Genomic DNA, 13,202 nt, shown 5'->3' with positions numbered 1-13,202 from the left:
CACAGACTGGGGGATATTTTGGATGGAGAATAAGCACTCGTCAGGTGCTGAAGTTGATGTTGCTTGCCAAGATCTCAGCATAAAGAATGAATGAAAGGTGAAAAAGGACATAAGAAAAGAGTAAAAGGAGAAAAAGTATTGAGGTAATTTCTTTGTATGGGGTGGAGAAGGAGGTGAAACAGAGGGCAGGGGGCTGGGTTTAAAAAGGTGTCCTGGAAGTCTGCTTTAGCCCACAAACCCACGATATCCCAGATATGGGTGTATTTGCTCTTCTGAAGGCAACCATTTGGGAAAAAAACCAATCAACAACTGCATGCCTTTGCTGTGCATTGGTTGGCATTAGTTCTCAGAACAGGTTCTTAGTTCTGAATCTTTCTCTTCTTATTTACCAGACTGGCAAATTGGTGAAATCAAGCTCAATTCTAAAATTGCTGTTCACATTACTTTCATTCACATTCCTTTTATTTGCACAGTCATTCAGAGGCAGCCAGCAAGGGTGATTAGAAAATTCACAAAAATCCCCACACTCTGAGTGGCTGCAGCCTGGATGAGGAAGTGCCAATAAAAGCTGCTGTACAAGTACAATACTTAAAGAACAGGACCTTTCTTAGGAAAACATAGCAATGTTCACAGTATGGTGGAGTTTTGTGGTGTATCAACACCAAAATGTTTTCAGTTCACACCTAAAATAACAGAGATTGGCAAGTTTTGTTGCTTAGAAATCCGCTGGAGAGTCAAAGCCTTGTATTGCTGTGGACACCAAAACACCTCTAACAACAGACTCAGTGCTGCAGTATTTATTGAAGTGCTTTGTGTAGAGCTTAGCCAGCCTGGAAATGTGCTGCCCATAATCCTATCAGACGCTGTTAAACCAATGAAAGCAGCCACCAAATTCTGTGTCAGTGGGTCACGGTTCAGACCAGGTTCCTGTGATGCCCCAAACTAATTTTTCTTGAATTCAGTGCAGCTGGGAGATTTTTGACAGGCAGCTTTATAGGCTGATACTCTCCCTTACTAATGGATCCACTACAGCAAAAGTGGACAAAGTGCAAGAACTTCTGTGCCACTCACCTGTTGTGGTTTAACTCCAGCCTCTCGCTCACTCCCTCCTTGTGGGATGGGGGAGAGAATCAGAAGGGCAAATGTGAGAAAACTGATGGGCTGAGATAAAGACATTTTACCAGGCAAAGGAAAAACTGCAGGTGTAAACAAAGCAAAACAAGGAATTAATTCACTACTTCCCATGGGCAGGGAGGTGTTCAGCTGTTTACAGGAAAGCAGGGCTCAATCACACATAACAGTGACTTGGGAAGACAAATGCCATAATTTCAAATATCCTCTTCCCTTCATTTTCCCCTCTTCCACCTCTACTCTACATACTGAACATGATGCCGTAAGGTATGGGATATCCCTTTGGTGAGTTGGGGTCAGCTGTCCCAGCTGTGTCTCCTCCCAAAAGCTGTGCATCCCCAGCCCACTTTCTGGTGGGGTGGGGTGAGAGGCAGGGAAGGTCTTGGCACTGTGTAAGCACTTCTGTGCAGTAATGAAAACATTCCCGTGGTATCAACGCGGTTTTCAGCACAAATCCAAAACACAGTCCCCTACTAGTTACTATGAAGAAAACAAACTCTATCCCAGCCAAAACTGTCACATCATCTAGTGTTCCTTCATGCCAGTGTGAAGGGGTAGCCAGTAGCATTAGAAAGTTTGATCTACACCTATCAGAAAAGATGCTTGCACACTTTGCATGTGGATTGGTACCCACAGGCAGTAAGGCAGAAGCCATCCAATTCGTTGTAGGCAAGACAGGTAGTGTGTAGGGTGAGAGTGTCTTTTGGTCACTAACATGTTGGGTGGTGACTTGGAGAGAAGCCTCCAGTCCCCGAGCCAGCAGGTCCTCGGATTTTGCCGAGACTGCTGAGCTGCTGTTTTCCAGCAGTGGTTAGCTTTGGGGATTGTAGTCTAAAAAGTCTCAGGGTTGAATGAAATGTGGAGCTCTCAGTTGCTAACAGATTGAAGTTGATTTACACTGTTTTGACCTAAAGGTTAATAAGTCAAAGAAGTAATTTCTGTCTATGAGTCCTTTGTAATTTCAAGTCCTTGAAATTTGGAGTGCAAAGTTTGTACATATACTTGTTAAGTCATGTAGGGATGGTCAGAATGTACCTGACTCTCCAGAGTTGTTGTCTCTATCCTGTCCTAATGCAGTACCACAGTAATGGGAAGAATTCCCTTAGCTGGGCTCAGGGCAGGGTTGTCCACCAGGATTTAGATACTATTACTTTCCTCTGCTCTGTCTAGATGAGCTCTTACTCTGTTTGGGGTGCTGGACTGCTGTTGCCTGCTGGGATATTTGCAGAGGGAGAGCATTTGGGCAATAGGGAGCAGAGCAGCACCAAGCAGGCTTTAAGCCTAATTCAAACATGCAAAACAGGATCAAAGTTTTGAGTTGATCAGAGAGGGGTTTTTTTGAGAGACCCAGGTCTCCACTGGCTGTGAGTAAGTGCTGAAAGCTAGTCTAGCAGAGGAAGCTATTTCTGTGGAGATAACAGCTGACAATTTGTGCCAGTTCTTTATCAGTAAAGCAGCTCACAAATCAGAGTAAACCAAAGTATGAAAACTCTGGGAGCAATGACTGTTTTGCCCTGGCCATTTCCCTGGAAATCGGGTGTGTGGACATGTGGGAGTGTGCATGCTAGTGTTCAAGTGAGATTTCTTAATAGACCTATTATTAATGTATGTTTTCTCTCTCCCCAAACCAGGGAGTTACTTAAATAATTTGTCAGAGGCTTATAGACACGGGGTGATTTCTGTGGAGTTTGGTAGTGAGCTTGCTTGTAACACCCAGCACTGGGTATGTGTCTGTTTTGATGGACTCTAATTCCAGAAGGATGTGGAGAACCTCACCACATTGGCACCATGTACATATCTAGGGTGAAAACTCACTGCTTTTCCAGGACATTACTGGATACTACATGGTAATGGAAGTCCTTCCCTTGCTCTGTGCACGGGCAGGACCTGAATCCCAGATGACTTTTGATGGCCCCATGTTATATGGCAGGTGATCACTTCTGCCCGCTGAATCTGTGAAGCTCTCAAGAGACCAAACTGCCTCATGCTTGCTGTCACTTTCACACCTTCCTTTGGGAACATGCAGGTAGGATCTCAGATGATTTTTAGACAGGACTTGGGGATAAAACTCAACTGCCTATACTTCAGATCTGCAATACGGTTATCTTTGGAGCTCTACACAGGGCTCTGGTCTTTCCATCTGCAGGAAAGGGGCAGGAAAGAACTACAAAATATTTGAGGAGATGGAGTAGCGCCTCCATTCACATCTGCCAGCTATGGAGTGAGGGACCTGTGAGAACACACTCTGCGAAATCTGAAGACAAAGCTTGAACAATGCAGTTACTGGCAATATATACGACCTTGGACTGATACAATGAGAAGAGACTGGTTAGCTCAGAGGTGTACTTTCCACGCAGAGAGCAAATGAATGCTTAACTGATGTTATATCTTTATTTCTTCTGTCCATCCAGGAATCAAAACTATAGAAAAACACTAGAATAAGCAAGAGCTGCCCATTTCTTTGATGCATTGCCACCCACACACAGTCATGGGCTATTAATGTTTACAGCAAGTTGTCTTTCACCTACAAGCCTTGTCACTCAGCCAATTAATGTGGTTTCTTGGTTTTGTCTTGATACAGATATTTTAATAATAGCTGAAGCTGTAGAGAGCTGTTATCACCTTGAGATTATGGTCCTGATCTTACCATCTGGTGAACACAAAGCAGAGTTTAACTTAAGTGCAACTTAGAAGAACTGAAAGTGGGCTGTATGTACTCATTTATGGTAAATAAGAAGTCTGCTGAAAAAAGGTGGATTGTCTGTGAGTCAACACCTGTACCTGCTTTTGTGGTGTGTCATACCCTAGTATTTGCTGGACTGTGCATCCTTGTTCCTGTTATGACTAAGTGCTACCCTACCTGACAGCAGGTACCTCTCTCAGCTACGCAGAGGGTCATGCTGATGTTGTTTTGCTGGGAGAACAGAAATGGTGACTATGTGCAGTGGATCAGCAGATGTGTGGTAACCTTTTCTGCTTTTTAGCTCCCCCTCCAAGGAGAAAATTCACACTTTTGTTTTTGTTTTTGTTTTTTTTTTTCACAGTCACAGAATTGTAGCTGGCTCAGCCAGGGCTCCTCAGAACATGGTTTTGTTGACTCAAGATTATTAATTTAGCTCACAAATGTGGGACTTTCTGGGTTAATCTTCATAAAAGATAGAAAAATTGGCAGCAGAAGGAATTTTTGAAAAAGCACATTAAAGGAAAGAAGCGGGTGTGAAGTAAATTATTTGCAGTGGAATGTTTTCCTTTCTGAACTCTCAGAGAATGTAAGGGTATTTCCTGGGGACAAGAATGTCACATTTAGAGGTGTCCTTCCTTTGCTAATAGAGAGGCAAAAATCCCTTAACAGTTAAATATTGCCTGCTCAAACATGCCCATTACAGGCAGAAGAGGTTCTGTGATTAGTGTTTACTGGACCTTTGGATCTTTGGTTTAGTTCCCACATACATTTAATTTGTTGTGAAGAATAAAGTTGCAGTACAAATGAGTAAGGAAGTTTTTCCAAATCATGTTATTGTTTCCTTTGTGCCTGAGCAATTCCTGCAAAGAAGGAAACATGAACTAATATAACGTATTTATCGCATATCTCAGAGAATGCTGCGGCCATTGCCAGAGGAGATTTCTCTTCGTAAACCTGCCTATTAGATTTTTCCACCAGAGAGGAAAAGTTTTCTAGGTGGCAACTCAGTTTAGTTCCCTGCCCAGCTGGTGTCTTTTTGACAGCAGCTGAGCTTCCACAAGCCCTGAAGAACAGAGCGCGCCGCATGGTTCTTGAAAATCCTGGAGATTTTCATGCTACAGCAGGAGCTTTGGGTCCAAAAACTGGTGTAAAACTTCTGGAGGGAAAGAGTCAGCAACATACAAAATGAAAACCAAACAGTGGATTTCTGTCATCTCCCAGGTCTAAGCAGCTAGGTCAGGGCATAGTCTTTCTGGTAGGCTCTTTGAGTCTGGTAGACCCCTCTCTATTTGCTGTCTCTTTATACTTTATAACCTGATCTGGTTGAAGATGTCCTTGCTCATTGCAGGGGGGTTGGACTACATGACCTTTAAAGGTCCCTTCCAACTCAAACTGTTTCATGATTCTATACTGCAAGCAGAAACAGTGTTTTTCTCTTTGTATCAACGTTCAGCTTAGGGCTGGCTTCAGGATCTGGAGGAAGAGATGCAAGGCAGTTCTGATGTAGCTGATATGCTTATTTGAAGATGTCAGACATATTTGAAGAGGGAATTTAGACCTTTTGGCTTTCACTGCTGCAGCCAGCTGCTCTTTCAGATGGGCTCTGACAAATCTACCCTCAGCTTAGTGTCAAGCGTGACTTGCAAAAAAAGGGCAAAATACTTATTGTTTTCCTTAACAAGTAGGTTCTGCATGTTCCTCAAGTTTTGCAGTGTGTCTGGCTTTGCTAATGCAAGTCTTTTGCCTAAAGCAACCTGGAATGACACTGCTTGAGAAATGCCTCCTACACAAGGTTTCCAGTACTCTTGACTCCCTTCTGAGTGAAGAGCATCTTGGGAGCAGTTTTTCCCTCAGACCTGGAAAGTGTAACCCCAGGTGTGATCCTGCCTTGCACTGTGAATGTGACTACGTGTGTATGTGAGTATGCAGGGGAGAAACACATTCAAAACTTCTGAAGCTGGTGTTGAACATATGCAGGTCCCATTGAAAATCACCCTTGCAATTTGATGTCTTCAGCAGAGTGCTGTAAAAACTGCAAAGCTTCCATCCTGTTCCAGACATCCCTCTGACTGAGGTACTTTGGGAGTTGAGCCCATGGTTGTGTCCACTGCAGAAACACCATCACCCGAGTAGCGACGGGTTTGAGGGATGTGGATATTTGGTGGTAGGAACAATTCAGATTCCAGGTTTCAAACACTGAGTGTGAAATGTGCAAGACAGTTTTTAATCACCCTTCAGCCCATTGTACTCCTATCATTAATCCTTCAGTGCAACTAACCCTCACAGTAGGTGAACTTTTTCCTTTTTCCCCTTGTCATACATCTAGGTCCCACTTTGTGCCCATTCTAATTATTAGTGGAATACAGCATCTTTATGATGCCCTGGTAGTCCAGAGACTCCAGTCCGGGGCAGGAAATTCCCATCATTAAGGGTTTGCTGAACTCTCTCTCTCCAGAAAATGACATTTACTAATTACATCATTTTGATGTATATGATACCCAATCCAAACATGTTATAAATTAGCAAAAGCTCATTTGTTTCATGAAAAGTATTGTTCTTCTTTTATTCAATGACCTTTTTGTTCCTCTACATCCTGGACCAATCAAGTGCCGGTGCAGTCGCTGACTTCTGAGCACAGACAATAGCTTATTCCGTCTATTCTGTTCAGATGACTGTAGGAATAGGCAGTCACTTTGTCATGTGGAGACTGGAGGTTGTATAAAACCCTTTTTCCCACCATTTACAGAGACTCTGAATCCTGAGAGGAAAACCCTGTCATAATAATAATAATAATCCAGAAGCTAGAGCCCATTGAAGTTTTCTCAGCTTTATGATTTGGGTGGGGCTGGAATGCAGCTCTCCCCAGCCAAGGCTCCCTCAAATTTTTAGAATTATAGCATGGGTTGCCTTTCCTTACATTTCTAGCAGCAGGTTGTGTATTTTTCAGTAAGCTTCATATGCAGCTTCCACAGAGGAGCTTCATTCACTCACAAATGTAGTAGGTCCAGGGGCTGACTGGTGCCAATCCATTGCTTTCTTCTCCAAACATTCTGGGACAGGGAGTGCCTTTCCCCTGTGCACTTGCCAAGTGGCCCACACAACAGTCCCGGGCTGGACTGGTTGTGGCTGTTCAAACACACAACAATCCTCAGCCACCTTCTCAACGCTGCAGAGGCTGTGGCCTGTTACCAGGGCACGGTGGCAGGCTCTGCTCCAGATAAAGGTTCCCATGGGGAATTTCTCTGGGAAGGCTCTTGGTTGGAGAATGGAAGGAGAAAACTGATGGGGGAACTGACACCGTAGCAAAGTCCTTAGGTTCCTTTTGTGAGTGGCCTCAGCGAACACCACCCTGGGACTGCGGCAAGGGGTATTGAGGTGCTGGGGAGTTGCAGGTGGATGATGGCAGGGGCTCCTACTGTGCCAGGAGGCTCTGCCTGGCAATGTTTTGTACCATCCATGCACCAAGATAGCTGCAAGATTCCTTTGGCCAGCCAGAGGGGAGCTGTGGCTGGCGGAACTTCTTGGGCAAGGTCAGAGCCCATGGCCACCCCACACCTGCAGCCTGCGCAGCCTGTGCAGCTCCAGCCTGCAGCAGCCTCTCACCATGCCACAGGGCCCCAGGGAGCAGGCAGGGACAGAGTGAGCAGAGAGCAGAGGCAGGAGGAGGACTAGGACTGCTGTAAATCCCGAGAATGCAGCAGCTCTCCAGTGCCGCTGCTATCCACAGGGGAAGCACTGAGACACAAACTGAGAGGCGTCACACGTGTTTGGTAGGGCTAGGAGAGGGCTCAGAGACCTCATTAGCATCATTCATATATTTCTGAGCAGTCATTTAGTACTGCTCTTCTTCCTACCAGTCCTTTTGGAAGGCAGTGTGTACCATTCACAACAAGTGTTTATCTTCCAGCTTTAAAACAGACGTCAGAATATTTCCCTCCTTATTCATGCTCCGTTTTTTCTCACAGCCCAATTATTCATGACATCACCACCTTTTCCTCCTCAGCCCCAGACACAGTGTTTCTGTGGCTACAATTTCCTGGACAAGAGTTTCCAGTTTGCATTGTTGGGGGTGGGGGGAGGGGGAAACAGGAGGGGAAAAAAAAAGTTGTTTCGTGTGGAAATGTTAAATGAGAAACACAGCCATGGAAAACTCAGATGCACTCACACACAAACACACATGCACACACGCAGAGCAACAACAACAACCACCACCAAGGTTATTATAATTAATTTAAAATCTGTTTAGAAAAGGGTTCCTTTTATGTTGGACAGGCTCTTTAAGCAGCTCAAGAAGTATGAAAAACAGGAAATCAAACTGCCTCATTAGGAATTGACTCTGCTCAGTAATTAGAGGCTAGAAAACAAAACAAGGAAAAGCAGGTGGCGAGTGAGCTCCAAGCAAGCAGCTATTGTATCATTTCAATGTTCTGTGGGCTAACAACATTATTTTTTTCAGAAAAGTGTTACTTCCATGGAAAAATGACTATGAGAATCATCCAAAGTTTAATGGGAAAGCACTGCTAGCTCAAAATCAATCCAGAGGCTGCTAACTTGGCTCAGCCTGGGGTTTAATTCATAATTAGGCAGTATTTTGCTGCGTTTAAAAAGACAACTCTGTTCTCCAGCGTCGACTGCTCTCCCGTGAAAATTATGTTAAAAGTAATTACCAAGTGATCACATATTTTGCTGATACAATCAGATGAGATAACCCTAGACATTAATATCAATTATATCTTCTCACAATAACCTTTGCTGAGAAAATGCTGCCAGTGATTTCCAGCAAATAGCTGTTTATGTTTTAGTCATGCCAGAATAAGGCTTTGCTTGCTGTACTCACTTACTCCTTGATTTTTGAAGGAGTGTGCTTTTTGCAGAGAGCTCACTTCCACCCACAATTATTTCCCAAAACCAATTTTGAATGGTGTGAGAATAGTCATGCTTGAGGAGTGCTTGCTCCGCACCTCAGGGATGGTTGCAGGGCTTTCACTGATCCGGAGAAGGTCCACATTGCAAAGGGCCAACAAACAGTTGTGGGGACTGGATAGGTCTTTACTGATTCATAATGTAAGTTTGTTAATAAATCAAATAAATCAAATAATTCCCAGCAATTAAGTAGATAGATGCAAAAGATCTAAAAATCCAATAGGAATATCATCAAACTTTTTTGTGTGTGGAATAATAATGAAGGAAATGGCTCTCTTCACATGGTTCTCCTGTGGGCAGAAAATAGAAGCTACTTTTGTTGTACACACTTTTTTTCCAGTGGGAATTTTAGTCCAGGTCTCTAAAAACAACAAATACTAACCAATGATAAAGCATGAGTATTTACCTACTGTTTACTGCTGACATCCTGTCAGGATATGGTGCAGCTGAGTGAGTGCACTTTGGCTCAAGATGGGCCTGGTGACTTTGCAGGAAAAAGCTCTCAGTCAGGAATGCTGAGCAAATGGAGGCAGCAGAGCCTCCAGTGCAATTTATCTCCTTGCTGGATGGGTGTTTCATGGCTCCGTGGTGGCCTGTCCCTCTGGGCAGCCAGAGGCTGTGGCTTGTGGAGACGGTAATGCTTCCCACAGTGCCTGCAAGGGTCGGGCATGGTGCGAGGTAGGTTTGGCAAAGGGAAGCTGGAAGCCAGCTGCAATCAAAGCAGGTTCTCTGGTGTAAACAGGGTGTCAGTAAGATTAAAAATCAGCCTTCCTGTGGCTGAGCTGAGCCACAGGGCCAGGGAAGAGCTGCAGTTGGCACCGGGCTGACATGCCAAGAGTGGTGCTGCAGGAGGGATTGTGGCTGCTGCAGAGGTTTGTGATCTCTGGCACATTTTTTCTCTTGTAACAAAACTGAGATGGACAAAGAGGGAAGTATCTGCTGGGTGTTCAGGTTTACTTAGGAGCAGCCTCCAGCCCACTGCCCACAGGCACAGTGGGAGCATGGCAATTTTGTGCTTCTGGAATGGTGCCCAAAGGCAGGATATGTCACAGGTCTAAAAACCCATCAAATAGAAAAAAATATTCTATTGTTTGTTATTAATGATGACTCCTTAAATCACTTATTTCTTCATGCAAGGGCTTCTAGCAGCTAGGAGGGGAAATGGCTGAACCTCTGCAGTTACAAAAGGAGCTCCCTGTAGCTTGCTGCTCTGGTGCCAGCACTGAGCATGGGGACCTTTTTCCCACACGAGCTCTCTCTTTCAGGCTGCTCCCTGCCCTGGACAGGCTGCTTAGGGAGGGCAAGGTCAGCAAGGAATGCAGTGGTGCACAGCCAACCCAGAGCTGTCCTGGGCTGCGTGTCGCTGCCCATGCTCTGCCTTGGGAGGGAGCTTTGTGCCCAACAGCTTTTGAAATTGAAACTCAGGATGCTTTTCTGTCCTGAAGACAGTTTTTTGTAAAAGGTGGTGAGGCTGACTTCTCCTGTTTGCATGAGTAGAGGCCCTGGAGCACTGTATGCAGCGCAAACATGCCATATATTGCTTGATTTATCCATTAACAGGTTTCTTGCTTCTGGCCAGCAGACTGATGTGATGAATCAGTCCCTTGGTGGAACATTGGCAAGTCCCATGTCTGGTGGAGGAGGAAAGGTGTGGGAGTGTCACCTTGCCAAAGGGTGCAGGTGAGCATTAGGAACATTCCCAGATACTTACATGCTGCACACCCATATGGGAAATGTGCCCCTTTCACCCTGCAACTGGTGGCTGCCTTGGAGGACAGCTCTGGGCTGCTGGAAACCATCCTGCTGAACAAAAGGACCTTGTGCTGGCAAGGAAGATCAGATATGCTAAAAGCACCACAGATTGCTAACCTTCCCTTGGGTGGAATAGCCCCAGAAAGTGTGGATGCAGATTTGATGGAGCTTTTTCCTCCCATCACCTTCCTCAGTGGGTTTCCTTCTGTCAGCAGGCTTGTGCTGCTTTCCTGTTGTGGTGCATGTGTTTGCTGCAAGGCTAGGGGTTTCCTTACTGGCAAGCTGAACCTTATTGCCAGGTCTGTTGACATTTATTATAAGTGCTTAAGCTGGGCAAATAATCCATGAATATATGTTGACATTTCTAGACCAATTTGCTTTGGCTACTACTACACCTGTCTAGGGATTACTCTTTGCAAACATTCAATGGACTGACTTCTGCTGTAAATACTCACAGGAAAGGTCTTTCAGCATTTCAGAGGCCACATCTGAAATGAGTTCATAAATGTGTGAGGGTTGAACCTGCTGCTCTGTGTATTTATTAGGGAGCAGATATAAATTAATGGCTTAATTACCTGATTGCAAGCAAGGTTGCCACTTAAAACCATGGTAACTGCAACATGGGAGGCCTTTGAACCCCATATTGCCACACTTAAAATACACAGCCAAACATTAGAAACTGCATAAATTGGCATCACAAACAAACCTGTGAAAATCATAAAGAGCTTTAAACAAAGGAAAAAAATCTCTGAATACATCAAATGTGAATATTTTGTTGGGATCCAGAGGTTCTTAGCAGGCACAGCTAATGATTTCCTTTGGCTTCACAGCGCAGTGGCCGAGAGGGATGTGAGAAGGAATGCCACACTGTCTCCTGTATTGTTTAAATCAGGCTCTTGTAGGTGAAATTTGTGAACTCATGAGAATGAAAGTTTCCCAGCCCTGGCAGGGATCCAGGCACAGTTTGGGCAGACATTGTGCAAACTTCCCCATGCATCTCCAGGGGCTGATTTACCGCAGGATGAATGGGGTCCCTGAGCATCCCTGCTAGCCCAGCCCGACATTGCCCACATCTCCCAGTCTCACGGTGCATGAGTGTTTGGGCTGCCTGTCATCGTGGCTCTGCCTCCTTCCATCCGTCTCTCCCTCAAGAGGAGGAGGTGTTGCTCCCTCTTCCAAAGCAGCTTCTCTCCTGATTTGCATCAGGCTTGCTATTTCAGTCCTGGGAACCCTAAAGCTGCCGGATTAAGTTCTTTCGTTGTTTTTACACATGTCCCTTTGGGGCCGAGCTGAGCTGTTAAAAATAAGGCACTAGAAAGACAAATGGTTTCCGGGGGGTGGGGGGAGGGGAAAGGGAGAAGGGAAGAGGCTTAGGACAGCTGTAAAATGCTGCAAGGTTAAATAAAACTTTTGACTGCTTGTGTAACTCTTCCTCATGTTCCTGAAACCACTGACAACCTGAAGAAGCTGGAGGAATCATTCTGCTTGCTGCATGTGGTTGTTTTGTTTTTGTTTTTTTTTTTTTTTAACTTGTTACACAAAACATTGTTTTTTCAATTTCAGGAAGTCTCTTGATGCCCTTTGGTTGATTTTGTTTTGCTTGTTATCTGGACAACTAATATTTTTTCCTGTTAGGGGGAAAAAAAGATTTTCCCAAGCAGATTAAAGATGTTTTTTTAAGCATATGAATGGTGACATGGTTCACTTTCATTGCTTTGTTTATTTTTAATAATGAAAAACACCTTAATTTATCGTAGCAAGACGTCCATCCTGGAGCAAACCTTGAATTGAATTTTCGCTTGTTGTTTCTGATTTGTTTGTGGCTTCTTATCTCAGGGAAGGCTGCAAGTGTTTTCTCATGCTTTTCTGAAGTCAAGGCATGTGACAGAGTTTTCTTCACAGCACATCAATGTCCGCCAACAATGACAACCACATTTGCAAGAAGGGCTGACTTTATTTCATAGTTTTGAAGCAATCTGCTTATTCTAAAGAATTAGTTTAAAGAAGGTGGGCCTATCCAGCCCCAGTATCAGGGGGATTGTTTGATGTGATCTCAGTTCTTTTTTAAAAAGAATAAAGCAAGTGGTTTGTGAATGAGGTGCAGGTCTGCAAAAGGGCAGCTGAGGTAAAGCCAACCAAGCTCATTTTTAGAAATGAAGACCCTGGGTATCCTAACTCCTTCTCCTTTGCATCTTGGGTTCCTATTCTGTGCTTTGCAAAAGCAGCAACACTTCAGTGCCTCCAGGCTGGTGGTCTATTTTGTATCAAAGCAGATGTAAGCAAGGCAAGAGGAAATCAGGCTGTTAAGCTTTAAAGGAGAAAGGCCAAAACTAAGAAGGGAATAGGAGAAGGTGAAAAAAAATCTTAGTTGCATATTATGGGTAAAATCCCTAGATGTTGTGTGCACCACTGGTGAGCGGGAGCCAAAGGAGCGCCATAGGGATGTCCTTCCCAGCCACAAATCTATGACCTCCCCCAGCCTTATGCCAGGCTGGCTGCAAGGGCTGTGAGCAGCCAGGACTTGCATTGGGGTCTGCCAGCCCCAGGGAAGCTGAAATGCAACAGCCACTGCTCAGCAAAAGGACACAGATCTCTGAACCAACAGGTGGGTGTAGGTGGGCAGGCAGCCCGCTCCAAGGACAACACACGTCCCTGTATGTCCACTTGCTCACTGGTCTGGAGGAAACAACTGGGGCTGTCCTGCCCACCAATG

This window comes from Coloeus monedula (assembly GCF_965178545.1).
Source record: "Coloeus monedula genome assembly, chromosome: 6".
In the NCBI taxonomy this organism is placed as follows: Eukaryota; Metazoa; Chordata; class Aves; order Passeriformes; family Corvidae; genus Coloeus; species Coloeus monedula.
The sequence above is the reverse complement of the archived record's forward strand: the minus strand, read 5'-3'. Positions refer to the sequence as shown.